The following is a 14,549-nucleotide window of genomic DNA, read 5'->3' as shown; positions in this document are numbered from 1 at the left end:
AGGCCAGATGGCCCCAGCTAGCCTTTTCTTTCACAGGCTTCAAATAGAATGCAACACCCTCTGAGATTCAACCAAATTCCACCCACTGACATGAGCCCCCTCTTTACCCAGGTGTTCTGGAAGTCTTGGAATTTGACACCTCCACAATCTGACATTTACGACTGGGAAGAGGAGGCCTGGAGTGGGTGCTCCGACTTTCACTGAGCCGTTCAATAAACCCTGAGTGGGCTATCACTGTGTACCAAGCATCGCGCCAGGTTTGTGGATACAGATGAACGAGGCAGCGATGGTGGCCGCCCCTTCGTGGAGCTTACAGCCCGGGGCCAGCCAGAGGAATATCGTTCATTGTCATTGAGAGAGGTGCCCTGACGGAGAGATAAGTGTAAGTGTTTAGAAGTTAAGGTAAACATGCAACTAGAGATTCTCATACTAAGTGAAGTAAGTCACAAAGGGAAAGACAAATACCATATGATATCACTTACATGTGGAATCTAAAATATGACACATATGAATTTATCTATGAAACAGAAACAGAATCACAGACATAGAGAACAGTCTGGTGGTTGCCAAAGGGGAGGGGCTTGGGGGAGGGATGGAGTGGGAGGTTGGGGTTAGCAGATGTAGGCTTTTATATATGGAATGGGTAAGAAGCAAGATCCTACTGTATGGCACAGAGAACCGTATTCAATACCCTATGATAAACCATGACGGAAAAGAACATTTTAAAAAAAGGATGTATATACGAATAACTGAATCACTTTGCCATACAGCAGTAAATAAACACAACATTGTAAATCAACTATACTTTAATAAAAAATTTTAAAATTTTTTTAAAAAAAGAAGTAAGTGTAAGCTGTAAGTGAGGATGTTTATCAGAGGACTCTGACCTATTGGCCATCAGGGAGACCTCCATCCAAGAGGTGATGGGTAAACCCGCAACCGGAAGGAAAAAGAAGGCGCTGGTTCAAAACCGGGTCAGGGAGCAGGTATTACAAATTCAGGGGATGCATTTGCAAGAAAACCTGAAACCTATAAGAAACTGTCAGAGTCATGAGGGGCCAGAGGCACAGAGCAGCACCAGGGGGGAAGGCAGACACGCCAGAGTTTGTTGATCACAGTGAGAGATTTGGGTGTTCTCCAGAGAATAGGGAACAGGAGAATGACGCGGTCGGATCTGCACTTTTAAAAGACTCTTCTGTGGAGTTCTCTGGCGGTCCACTGTTTAGGACTCTGGACTTCCACTGCAGGGGGCACGGGTTCGATTCCTGGTTGGGGAACAAAGATCCCGCAAGCCACGCGGTGTGGCCAAAATAAATAAATAAATGAACCATTTGAATTGGAAAGACTTCTAAATTGTTAAGGGGGGAACAAAAGGAATAAAAGACTTCTGGCTCCAGCTAATCAGTAGCAGAGGCAGAGCTGGGCCTCCAATTCAGGTCCCTTGTCTCCCTGTCCTGTGTTCTTTTTCACCAGCCTCAGAACATGAGCCCTGCTCTCAGCATTTGTGTTGGAAGAACCCTGTTCCATTTGTATCCAAACTCTGTCACCCACTTCCTCAACTTCTGCATCATCCGAGGTGAAGGAGAGCTCAAAACCCAGGCCTGGACTTCCCCAGTGGTGCAGTGGTTAAGAATCTGCCTGCCAATGCAGGGGACACGGGTTCGAGCCCTGGTCCGGGAAGATCCCGCATGCCACGGGGCAACTAAGCCCGTGTGCCACAACTACTGAGCCTGCGCCCTAGAGCCCACGAGCCACAACTACTGAGCCTGCGCTCTAGAGCCCGCATGCCCCAACTACTGAGCCCATATGCCTAGAGCCCATGCTCCGCAACCAGAGTAGCCCCCGCCCACCGCAACTAGAGAAAGCCTACACACAGCAACGAAGACGCAACGCAGCCAAAAAATAAATAAATAAATAGTCAATTTTTTTTTAAAAAAAACAATGTAGGCCTACACAGATGCTGAGTCAGACCCAGCTCTTATTTCTAGCTGTGTGCTCTTGGGAAAGTTAATGAACATCTTTGGGCCTCAAGTTTCTCATCTGCAAAATGACAATAAAAGTCCACCTCAGATCATTGTGACGATTTTGTTTTTTTTGGCCGTGCTGCATGGCACGTGGGATCTTAGTTCCCCGACCTGGGATCAAACCCGAGCCCCTTGAATTGGAAGCACGGAGTCTTAACCACTGGACTGCCAGCGAAGTCCCTGTGGTGACCATTTTAAAAGATAATGCATGTAATGCATTATAATGCATGCAATGCATTGTGTATGACCTATGACCTCAAATCAATACCCAGTAAATAGGAACTCTTCACTGGAACTCCCTTCTCCATGGGGGAATCCAAAGACTTTTGCTAAAATTTTCAGTCAGTGCACGTTTTCTTTTCTTTCTTTTTTTTTTTTCATACACATTTTCTCAAGGTCTTCCAAGCCGGAAGGGGCCACCTCTTTTTGTTACCTTTAGTCTGGTAAAGCTCATACCTGCCCTGGCTATAGGGAGGACCACGTAACCCAGGCCTGGCCAATCCCAGCACTCCATCTCCATCAAGGGGTGGGCTATTTATTTATTTGGTTGCGCTGGGTCTTAGTTGTGGCAGGTGGGCTCCTTAGTTGCGGCCCACAGACTCCTTAGCTGTGGCATGAGAACTCTTAGTTGTGGCATGCATGTGGGATCTAGTTGCCTGACCAGGGATCCTATCCGGGCCCCCTGCATTTGAGTCTTAATCACTGCGCCACAAAGGAAGTCCCTGGGCTATTGATTTAAAGGGGTCAATTATAATCCTTGCCTGAGATCAAATACACAGACGCTGTGAACAAGGCGTTCTCTCTTTCCCATGGCTGAGGCTGCTGCCAGCCATGCTCATGGAGGCCAACAGACAGGTGGGAATGAGAGCCCAGAGCCAGATGAACAGAGCCAGCACTTGGGCAGCAAGGAGTTCCAGGTCCTAGACCCTGAGGCCACCGTTGTCACAGCTCTCTTTTAGAGTTCTGCGAACTACCTGCATAGCCCTGCAAGTTTCTCGAGTCACTCATTCCCTGTCTTGCTTTAGCCAAGTTGAGAGGAGTTTGGACACTTGCAACCAAAAGAGCTCTGACAAACTGTGCAGTTGTCGGGGTCACAGGCAATTCTGAATCATCGACTTAGAGCCCTAAAGTTCAAAGTGGCCTCAAAGGTCATCCAGGACAATGGCTTAAAAAAAAAAAAAATACAACAACACACTTTGGTTGGAAGTAGCAAAATCTTCTTTTTAAATCTTCAGAAACCCAAACGCATAACACAGATAAAAGAGGCAGCGCCGTCGTGGCTGTGAGAGCGTGGGAAACCCTCAGCCCTGCCCACCACCTCCTGATGCTGTCCACTTCCCCTGCATCCACCTCAAAGGCAATGTCTGGTCCAACTTCCTACATCAGGAATCACCTTGACCACAACTCTGACACTTGGTCATCAAGCCTCAGTTGGACGCATTCACAACAGGCAGCTGACCAAGCCACGAGGCGGCCCACTTCCTTTGCAGACTTTTCTGATAGCAACAGAGTTCCTCATCTGCCTTGTGGTAACACCCACCCCCGACCCACGGGTCTGAGTCCTTGGGGGTGAAAAGGAGCTAAATAAATACACCTTTCTGATGGGTCCCCTTCCTGAAGACAATTTTCCTGTCCCACTTAGTTCCCAGCTTACACACTCTGTTTCCTCCTCATGGGAACTCACGTCCAGCTGGTGAGATGCCTAAAATAGGCACACTGCTGTACAAGGTGTGATTTAAGGAGGGACAGAAAGACAGACGCTTACAGTTAGAGAAAGTGTTTATTAAAAAATAAAAAAAGAAAGAAAGAAAGAAAAAAAGAGAGACAAATACGTAGAGGTTTCTGACAGCCCCCTACTTCCTATGGGTACCATTTTGCCCAGGCTGGGGGACTGTGCTTGGGCCCATACACACCTCTTCTCCTTTCTCTTTTAGCCCTCACAACCAACCCATAAATTTAGGGATGATTTTTATCCCCATTTAAAATACGAGGCCCAGGGACTTCCCTGGAGGTCCAGTGGTTAAGACTCTGAGCTTCCACTGCAGGGGGTGCGGGTTTGATCCCTCCTGGTCGGGGAACTAAGATTCTACAGGCTGCGTGGCACAGCCAAAAAAAAAAAGAGGACCAGAGGAATTAAAGTAACCGGCTCAAAGTCAAGAGCTAATATTTGGTGGGACTGGGATTTGAACTCAGATCTCACCTGACTCCAAAGCTGGGCCTTGAGGTATATTTCTATTAGAAGGCATAGCCCTCTATGCTACTGACCATCTAGCCCTGGAAGATAAGATACAGCAAAGGAAGGGTGACATCGATGCAGATACTTTTTTGTAGACTTTATATCACTGTGGTCAGGACACAAGGCAGACACCTCTTTGTAGGTAAGCCTCGGAGAAGCTTCTTTTTAAACACAGCACAGTCATTGCGTGTTAGAGATGAGTTAATCTGTTATTTGAGCGAGCAATCAAGGAAGACGTGGGTCTCTGGGGCTGGGATGATGAAGCATGACTGTCTGCGTGACCAAATTGATTACAGTTAACCCAGCTTCCCTTTTCTCTTGCCCGTCAAGTCTCTTTAATTAAGCTCTTTCCCAACAGAACCCCACTTCTGGGTGTCACTGTGCTGGAGGAAGAGGGTCTGGGGAGCAAAGAGGTGCGAGAACCAGATCTGTCCACCTTGGAGCCTGTGGTGTCACCAGAAAGGGAACTTGGCCTCTCTTTCCTGCTTTCTAGCTTTAGGGTCGGTGTTCCACGGCTGCGTCTGATATTTTCTCAAAATGTGCCAACTGTGAACGGTAACAGTAATAATATTCCTGACGACTTTCACCGAGCAGTTGCTATAGGCACAGGCGCACACGGCATCTTGCACAATACCCACAGCGTGCCTCCCAGGCAGGTACTTCTGTGATCCTCGTTTAACAGACATGGTCACTGGGGTCTGAGGAAACTGGGTAACATACTGAGGATTCTTGCTCCAAGTCACCCATTTGTAAATGGCATGGTTGATACTTGAACTCTGGCAATCTGACCTAGAGCCCAGCTATACTGATATATTAAGTGATAAAAGCAGATATGAAAACAGTGTAGGATACCATGAAAAGGAACAAAGCATAGTTAAATGGACGAACCTCACAGTAATTATGCCAAGTAAAAGAAGCCAGATAAGCATGTACACACTGTATGATTTCACCGACATGATACATGGAATTGATGAAATTCTAGAAAATACAAACTGACAGTAACAGGAAGCAGGTCACTGGTTGCCAGTGGCTGGTGGCGGGGGCAGTGAGGCAGGAGGGAGGGATTGTAAAGGCGTGAGTAACCTTGGAGGATGATGGAATTCATTCTCTCGATTGTGGTGATGTTTCCCTAGGTGTATAGGAACGTCAAAAGTCATCAGGCTGTATACTTTAAGTGTGTGTGGTCTACTGTGCCTCAATTATATCTCAGTAAAGCTTAAAAAGCAGTATTGGGCATGGTTCTCATTTGGTTTTTGAGGAAAAAAAAATAAAACATATATACCTATGTACATAGGTATACAGATATATTTATATATGATAGCGTGACTCAAAAGGTCCTGTGTGATCTGACCCATGACCCTTTCCTCAGCATCATTTCTCACCACCCACCCTTAACCCTCCACCCTGGGCAAAGAGTAGCACTCTCATTTCCTCCCTGGCCTCATTCAGTCTCTTACCCCACTGTCTTTCTCACCTGCTCTGTGCTCCCTCCGCCGGGTGGAAAACTGTCTCACCCTCCCCCATCTTTCCTTGGCTGACTCCTCTTCATCCTTCAGGTCTCACCTAAGATTCCCCTCCTTCCTCAGACCAAAGCACTTCCCTTTGGCACCTGGTACTGTAATCGTTTAATACTTTTTCTCTACTCTTACCTTGTAAGTTCCATGAAGGCGAGAGGCTGTCTGTATTCTGTTCCTGGAGGTGTTCCTAATACAGAGCACCAAGCCTGGTACACGGTAGGTATTCACTAGATATGTGTTTGGATGAAGGACCAGAATGATTTTTTCAAACCCTAGTAAACAGGCACTACTTCTGTATACTAACATATTATTAAGAAATAAACCACACGATTAATGTTCTCCAGTATGCAGGCCAGCGTAATGTTAAGAGCGACGACTGAAACAGCATGTCACGAAGTGGTTAAGAATATAAGATTTAGAGTCATTCAGAAGCGGTTCTACCAGTTGCCAGCTAAGTTATCTTGAGCAGGTTACGTTCTCTCTCTGAACCTCTACTTTCTTCTCTGTGTAATGGAGGTAGTGATACTCGGTCATTGTTAGGTAGTTTCAATCAGGTAATGCCCGGGGTGTGCTCAGTAGGGAACCAGCACACAGTAGGTGTGCTATTACTATTATTATCATTATGATGATGATTATTGCGCTGGTATTGTCATTCAGATCAGTTGGGTATCAACCGTCAGCCAAAACCTCACATTTATCCGGCTCTCTTCTTTTTACCAAGCGTTGCTCACATAGCATTAGTTGCCCCTTGCTGGAACCCAGCGAGGAGAGACACAGATGTTATTATTACCCGTTTTAAAGGAAGCTGACTTCTTCCCAGCTTCCCCTTCCGCCTCCCCTGCCCACCCCCCCACCCCGTGTCCTCTCTACGTCTGCATCTTTATTCCTATCCTGCCACTAGGTTCATCAGAACCATTGACCACCTAGAGGGCTGGGATAGGGAGGGTGGGAGGGAGGCTCAAGAGGGAGGGGATATGGGGACGTATGTATACGTAAAGCTGATCACTTTGTTATACAGCAGAAAGTAACACAACAATGGAAAGCAATTATACTCCAATAAAGATGTTAAAAAAAAAAAAAAGGAAGCCGAGGCCCAGAGAAGCGAAATGATTTTACCCAAATTGCACATAAGGCAAACAGTGGCACCAGGGGCCAATCCCAAAATGGTTCAGCCCCGTAAAAAGGGTACTTGCTGGGGTCTTGCCTGCTCCTTAGACATGAAAGTGACTGAAAGTCCCTGCCAGGTAGAACCCAGCCTCCTTTCCTCAAGTCCCCATCTCTGCCCCTCCAAAAACTCCCTCACCCAACAGAGGTACAACCCTCCCCCCTCCCCTTGTCCCTGCCCCAGCTCACACACACAACTTCTCCCTTTTTTCTCCCCCCTCACATTTTCTGCTCCTCTGTTTCCCAAGACTCCCCTCTCTCTGAGCTGCTCCTTTCCCACAATGACACTGAAATCTCATTTGATTAAGCAAAGCACTTTACCCTCCACCCCCGGTCAGGTACGACCTAAAGACCAGTGCTCAGCCATAGAAAGGCCCCCCTAAACCTGGCCCCTGCCTCATGTATCTCAGAGCAGGGAAGATAAATGAGAAGATTTGCTTCTGGCAAAGATTTGCTGGGAAGATTTGCTCTGTTTGCCTAGCACAAAAACTTGCTCGATGGTATGCTTAATTTTATTTTCTTCCTGACGTTAAAAAAAAAAGATACATTTCACATAAAACCCTGGTTTCTGGGTTCTCTCTAAAAAAATGAGAAGATTGGATAACACAGCAGCAACAAGCCAAAGTAGAGTCATGGCAGCCCCTGTAGCCAGGCCAGACGGTTAGTCTGTGCCGGAATCCACGTTTGCGTGACTCGTCTGGCCTCTGGAAGAATTTGAGGCTGTAATCCCTGCGCTGGCCGTGTCACCCAACTGGCAGAGGTTTTACGTCAGTCCTCTTTCTTCCCTTCTCTGAGTGGAAAGACCCAGTTACAGACATTCATTTTTCCACTGATGTAAATTATACTACCACCCTAAATTAGATAGCAGAAACAGTTACATGCAGTTTGGTTTTCAGCATATTTTCCACCCCAATGCAAAAATGTTACATGGCATATTTAGAATATTTCCCCCTCTCACAGTAAAGGTTTTTTTCATGACAACTGAAATTCCCATTATTCAACTATCTACCATGTGCTTTGAGATTTGGAGATGATTCTAGCTGATTCCAGAACTGGAGCTGAAGACGCGTAATTTCTGTTTTATGAGTAGCTTTCCGCAGTGTAAGTCCCTAGCATAATCTGATTTAATGCTCATTAACTGAATTGCTCTTTAGTTTACTGTTTGAAGTTCAATGCATATTTGCAAAGGCAGCTCAAGTTCCTTTTAAGCTCTGACACCATTTTCTTGTGCCTCTCCCAATTTGCAAATTAGCTGACCCTCAATTTCTTCCAAGCGCCTTTAGGCCCGAGCAGAGAGGACATGGTCGTAACTGTGTAAACTTTCTCTCTCACTGCTGACATTGAACAGCCACCTGACTTGTTTTCACTGAAGGAGTCCCCAGTAAGCACCACCTGAAAGGACAGAGCAAACCCTAGAGAAGTGCTTCTCAAAGTGTGGTCCCTGGGCCAGTAGCATCAGCAGCATTTGGGAGCTTGTTAGAAACGCACACTCTGAGCCCCACCCCAGAACTTCGGAATCCAGGTCTGCATTTGAACAAGATCTCCAGCTGATTCATCAATAAAGAAAACAAGATAATTTCTTTAGTGAAAAGAACTGTGAAGTAAATAAAAGAGAGGGTGACATGACAGTGACTGCGAAGGGGCTCCTTAACACAGAGCAGCTGTTCTCGAAACTTTTGGTCTCAGGACCCAAATATACCCTTAAAGAGTGTTGAGGACCCTAATGAGCTTTGTTTATGTGGGTTATATCTATCAGTATTTGCCATATTAGAAACTAAAACTAATAATTTTAAAAATATTGTTAATTCACTTTAAAGTGATAAACGTTACCTATTAACATATATTTTATGAAAGTAGCTATATTTTCTAAAACCAAACGAATTAATGAGAAGACATAGTTACACGCGTTTGCCAATCTCTTTAAATGTCTGCCTTAATAGAAGACGTCTGGATTCTCACATTGGCTCCTGCATTCAGTCTTTTGCAGCATCGTATGTCATGGGGACTTTGGAAAACTCCACCACACTTATGGGAGAGAAATAGTGAAAAAGGCAGATACCCCCTTAGTACTGTCATAAAAATACTTTTGACTTGGGGTACCCCTCCCCCACACACACACAGAGGGTCGGTCCCGGACCACACGTAGAACTGGTGATGTGATGTGATCTAGCGACGGAGGAAGGCCTCCCAGTGGGGTGGCGTGTATAAGCGTGATCTCAATGATAAGGAGTCCTTACAGGAAGACTTCTCACTTTAAACAGCATAGAGATTGTGCAGTGAAGGTGTCAGTGCGACTTCTGGTCCCGACTTGGCCCTAGACTAGCTGCAAAACTAACGACAGGTCCCTTGTCCTCTGTGTTGCGTGAGGAGGGTGGTCTCTAACATTGCAGCCCCCGCGCCCCGCCCCAGTAACCGGGAGGTCCCAGCGTGAACTTTAGAGCAACCCTCTAGTTTGCCCAGCAGAGGGCGATGGAGACCAGCCCCGGCTGGACCACCTCCACCCCGGAGGCCCTTCGGCGCCTCGCCACACAGACATAAGGTTCCCTCGTGATCCGGGCGGTTTCCTTGGCACCAGCTGGCACCAGGTATCTCGGGCAACCTGGGCCGTCCCCGGGGAGGGGCTGCGAGCCGCGAGAGCCCTTCACATCGCTCCAAACGTGCCCAGGTCAGGATGCTCGGATTCTCCCGAGAAGTCTGGGAAGAGCAGAGGGGAGGAACTGGTTTGGGCAAAGACACATTTTTTTCCCCCACTGGGCCTGTCGGTGAGGAACCACCCAGGAGCTGTTGACTCCTCACTGGGAAAACCGGGCGGGGCGGCCGGAAGGGAACAAGACGGAGCGCTGCGCCAGCTCTCCCCCGGGGCTGCCTGCCTGCGGGCGCGGGGCAGCGCTTGCATCAGCGCTGCCAGGGCCGGGGCAGGGGCCGCCCGCGACGTCAACTGCCTTCCCAGAAGAATTCCACCGCCTGCGGCCAGGGGCCCGGCCCGTGTGGGGGCGGGGGCTTTTGGTTTCCGAGGATGACACCACTCGCTCGCTGCGTCTCCTCGCACGCACTCTGTTGTCATGGAGACGACAGCATCCTGGCAGCCTTGGTGAGGCCAACCAGCCCTCGAGAAGTGACCCGGAGCTCGGCCCACTCAGGAAACCACTGGCTCTAGGATGCCTGCCCGAGGAGACGGGGCCCCGTGTCCCGGATTCTCCCCTGGGGGAGCCCTAGTTGGGCCACCTTCCTCATTCTGCAGGATTATCAAGATCTCAAAGAACTCTCGCCAAGGGTCTTAGAAACAACCTTGCGGGGGGGGGGGAAGGGGGGAGGGGGCGGGAATCGAAGCCCAAAGAAGAGCCCTAAGACAGGACGTACCAGGCAGAACTGACTTTCAATCCTCTAAGGTTTTGCTTTTTTTCTTACCTTTCTTTCCATGGAGCATTTTCTTATGATTGTCTTCAAAAGATTCTCTGGCCTTAGCCACTTTCAGTGAAGGAATGTTTGTTTTAATTCGCCTCGGCAAGTTTGTATTGAGCACTTAGAACGTGCCAGGCAAAGAGAGTGGGGGGGGGGTGATTGTAATAATAATGCTAGCCAGCGTGCCTTTAACACGTTCAACCGTGCACACAGGTGAACTCAATCTTCCCTACACCCTTAGGGGGTAGGTAGGTCTTGTCCCATTCTAGAAAAACGAACTCAGATTATCCAGTCAATCTGAAACCAGCTTGGAAGTGAAATCAGATCTGAGCCCTAAACCAGAGATCTTAACCATCACCGAGCAGCCTCTCAAAACATCAGTTAAAATGGTGGCTATGACCTTTAGTCTCTGGAACCGATGCATTTTTACTGCACTGAGGCCATGTATTTAATCTTTATGTGTAAATAATAATTGAGAAGGTCACGACAAAAATAATCCTAAAGAAGGAATAAGAATTATATAATAATAATGTAAACTGAATACCCGCCATATGCCAGGCCCCCTCTACAATCGTTACCACATTTGATACAACAACTCTCCGAAGTCAGTTCTATTACTTTGGTCCCCACTTTGCAGTCAAGGAAACTGAGACACAAAGAGGTGAAGTAACTTGTCCATATCCCACAGCTGGTAGATTAACACATAGTAATTAACAGAATCGTGTGCTGATCCATTGTAGGCATTCAGTATAATCGCACTCTGCTTAGGAGAGAATGGAGAGAGGACAGGATATACAAACACCTCAAGAGAACCTCATTCATTTGGACCATTTCCATCTAAGATATATTAAAATTTGAAAGCAGGCCAGAGTAGGGTTCCTTTTATCCCTGTGGGCGGGGTGAACATTGCTAAGCAAATAACATAAACAAGGTGAGGACATTTTTGTTTAACATCTTTATTGGAGGATAATTGCTTTACAACGTTGTGTTAGTTGCTGCTGTATCACAAAGTGAATCAGCTGTAGGTATACATATATCCCCAGATCCCCTCCCTCTTGAGTCTCCCTCCCTCCCACCCTCCCTACCCCACCCCTCTAGGTGGTCACAAAGCACCGAGCTGATCTCCCTGTGCTATGTGGCTGCTGCTTTTTGTAGGAAATGTTAGAATTTAGGAAGCACTTGCGTACCCAGGATCAAACTGCATCTTCACGACACTTCTGAGAAGTAGTCAGAACCGGTTACCTTAGCTCCAATTTACAGGTGAACTCTGAGGGGCTTTGCTGAGAAGACTTTTTAACTACTAAAGAAAACAAGTAGTCTTTAAATTTAGGACACGAAAGTAAACCACTCCCGAGAGACAAAAAGTGGAAGCAATCCAAACGTCCATTAACAGATGGATAAATAAAACGTAGTGTATACATACAATGGACTGTTATTCAACCTTAAGGAGGAATGAACGTCTGACGCAGGTGGCAACATGGGTGAACCCTGAGGACATTATGCTAAGTGAAATAATGCAGTCACAAAGGACAAATTTTGCATGATTCCACTTATATGAGGTACGGTAGACAAATTAGTAGAGATACAAAGATACGGAGGTTATCAGGGGCCGAGGGGAGGAGGCAGTGGGGAGTTACTGCTTCATGGGTATAGAGCTTTTATTTGGGACGGCGAACAAGTTCTAGAAATGGATGATAGTTGCACAACATTGTGAATGTACTTAATGCCCCTGAATTGTATGCTTAAAAATGATTCAAATGATAAATTTCACGTTATGTATTTTTTATCACAAGGAAAAAAATTGTTTAAAAAAAGGAAACCTCCTTAGCACTCCCCATTCTTATGTGATTTTTTTCTTTTCAAAAGAGAATTCTCACGTGTTTATTAAAGCAGGAGTGGCTTAAACCCAGGCCCATTTAGCTTTGCAGGGGTTGCTACCTCCGCTTGAAAGTAAGAAAACGTCACACCTTTAAAAATAGCTCACTATTGTGTGTTTTCGCTAAATACAGGAGACTGGTATTCCCCTCAGGTATTCCAAATGAGCAAGGTCTGGCCGGGTCGGGACAGAAGCAGGGGTGAGTCACTGGCTTGGCAGGTGAGGTCATCATGGGGTGACGGTCTGCGTCAAGAGGGCCCCTCACCTCCCACATCTCTGATCTTCTCCCCTCATGGGTGGCCAGGTCAGCAGCCAGCTTGGCTGGAAGTCGAGCTGCTCCCGTGTGCTGTGCAGTGGGAGACATTCCTCTTTATGACTCAGTCCTTCAACACCCCAGTGGATGGGCACATAAAGCCTCTGGTAATTAAAGCCAGCTCCAAGGTCAAGACCCCGACTGCCAAGTCATGGTCTATAAGTAAAAGAGGGAAGACGTATATCCTTGGGAAGGGAGCAGAGAGAGCTTGTTTTCTGTTTGGTGGAATGCTAACTATCTAAGAAATGGTGGAATGGTTCTACTTATCTTGATTATCCTGATTAAGACAACTTAGGAGAGTGGCACACGGAAGGGGACAGTAAATATTTGCTGAACGATGCTACTTTGGAGGTGTTCAACTGCAAGGACAATCCCAAACTGCGAGCAGAAAAATATATATTCTTACTTAGCTTCCACCAACCTATTTTCTCACAGGGGGCCCGGAAAGGGGGCTTGATATATTTTCCTGGAATTGACACAGGTTTCATGCAGACGACTATGGTATTGACACAAAGAATCATGATGTTTATGCAGGTAACTAAGTTATTAATAAGTGGTAATATGAAGGGACTTTCTTGGACACGTTTGTACACTCATCTAGCAACCATTAGCAGAGGTGCCATGTATGTACATAAGATGAAAGAGAAAGTTTTTGATTTATCTGAGTTGCCTTTTTCCTCTTTCATCTGTACACTGTTGAGTCAATCTGGTATGGTTGAAGGTACATGGGCCTTAGCATCAGACAAGCCTTGCATTAGTCAGTCAGGGACTCTTGGTTGAACTGGGTTCAAGTCAGCTAGAGGGGGAGAAATTCAGGGGATGGCTTCAGGCACAGCTGTATCCAGGTGCCCAAATGATAATGTTATTCTGTATCTCTCAACTTCGCCTTCATGGGCCCACGAGGTGCCCAAGAATCTTCCCAGTAGCTCTGGGCTTACATTCGCCCGGCATAACAACATCATTAGAAAGAAATCTCTCCCATCGTGAATATCTCACAGACTGAGAACCTCACAGTCTGCGAAAGAGGTGGAAGCCATTTCTAGAATGAAATGGAATGGTTGCCGGGCAGGCAAAAACTGTGGGTGTCCACTCCCTGTGTGCAGATGTCTGCCTATGGGAGAGAGGGTTTACAGTTCAGGTGTTACCTTCCTGGGTTTGTCTGTGAGTCAGTCCTGTGTGGTGAAACGTGTGTGCTCTGGACTCAGTGGACCAGAGTCGAAACTGGCTCTTCACTCACTGTGTGGTCTCCAGCAACTCACTTAGCAGTAATCATGCTAATAACTACCATGTTTTGAAGGTGAGACATGTGGTAGGCATTAGGTCTATTAGCTCATCGACTCAACAGCTCTGCAGAGCAGTTAATATTGCCCCGGCTTAGAAATGAGGAAGTTGAGGACCAGAGGCCATTTCCTACCGGTGGTCACTAAGCTAGTGGTGGGCGCTGCAGCCTGGGGCACTCTGACTCCAAGTGGCCTCTTTGGGCCTCACTCTCCTGGCCTGAGATGGAGGAGTAAGAAGAAGAGGAAAAGTAATAGGAAGAGTAAAATGCCCATCACATTAAGTATGCAGCGAGCCTCGTTCTCTGCACCTGTTCTCCCCGTCTATTGTTTCCTTACTTCCTTTCTCTTTTTCTTTTTCTGGTCACTTCTTACGGTCATGGATTTTCCTTTCCTCCCTCCCTCTCTCTCTCTCTCTCTCTTTCTTTCTTTCTTTCTCTCTCTCTTCCTTCCTTTTTGCCTCTTTTTAAAGTCCTCACATGGTCCAGGGTGATATTTCTGAATCACAACAGGGGCAGGGTAAACACTGGGCCTTTCTTCATTGTTGCAGCAGTCACTCTCTTCCCTATGTCGCCCCTAGAGGAACCCACAGCTGTGAACCCCAGTGCAGCACCCGGGCCTGCCCAAGATCAGGTTCTAATTTACTTGGGAGGCAAAAATCTAGGCAAATGGGATTCCTTCCCTCGCCCCGCTCAAGCCTCTGTGCTCACTGATCTCTGCTTGAAAGTCTTACTCATTTG

General features: G+C 47.0%; 1 long non-coding RNA gene across 1 annotated transcript in view; it reads right to left on the bottom strand.

Moving 5' to 3' along the window:
• Window positions 1-10,468, bottom strand: part of LOC137232683 (uncharacterized) — a 28,474-nt gene extending 18,006 nt beyond the window's left edge. The window contains exon 1 of the long non-coding RNA XR_010947139.1: window positions 10,350-10,468. This is a non-coding gene — a long non-coding RNA (uncharacterized lncRNA). The remainder of the gene's footprint in view (window positions 1-10,349) is intronic.
• Window positions 10,469-14,549: the final 4,081 nt, after the last annotated feature.

This window comes from Pseudorca crassidens, chromosome 10 (assembly GCF_039906515.1).
Source record: "Pseudorca crassidens isolate mPseCra1 chromosome 10, mPseCra1.hap1, whole genome shotgun sequence".
Classification (NCBI taxonomy): domain Eukaryota; kingdom Metazoa; phylum Chordata; class Mammalia; order Artiodactyla; family Delphinidae; genus Pseudorca; species Pseudorca crassidens.
The sequence above is the reverse complement of the archived record's forward strand: the minus strand, read 5'-3'. Positions and strand labels throughout refer to the sequence as shown.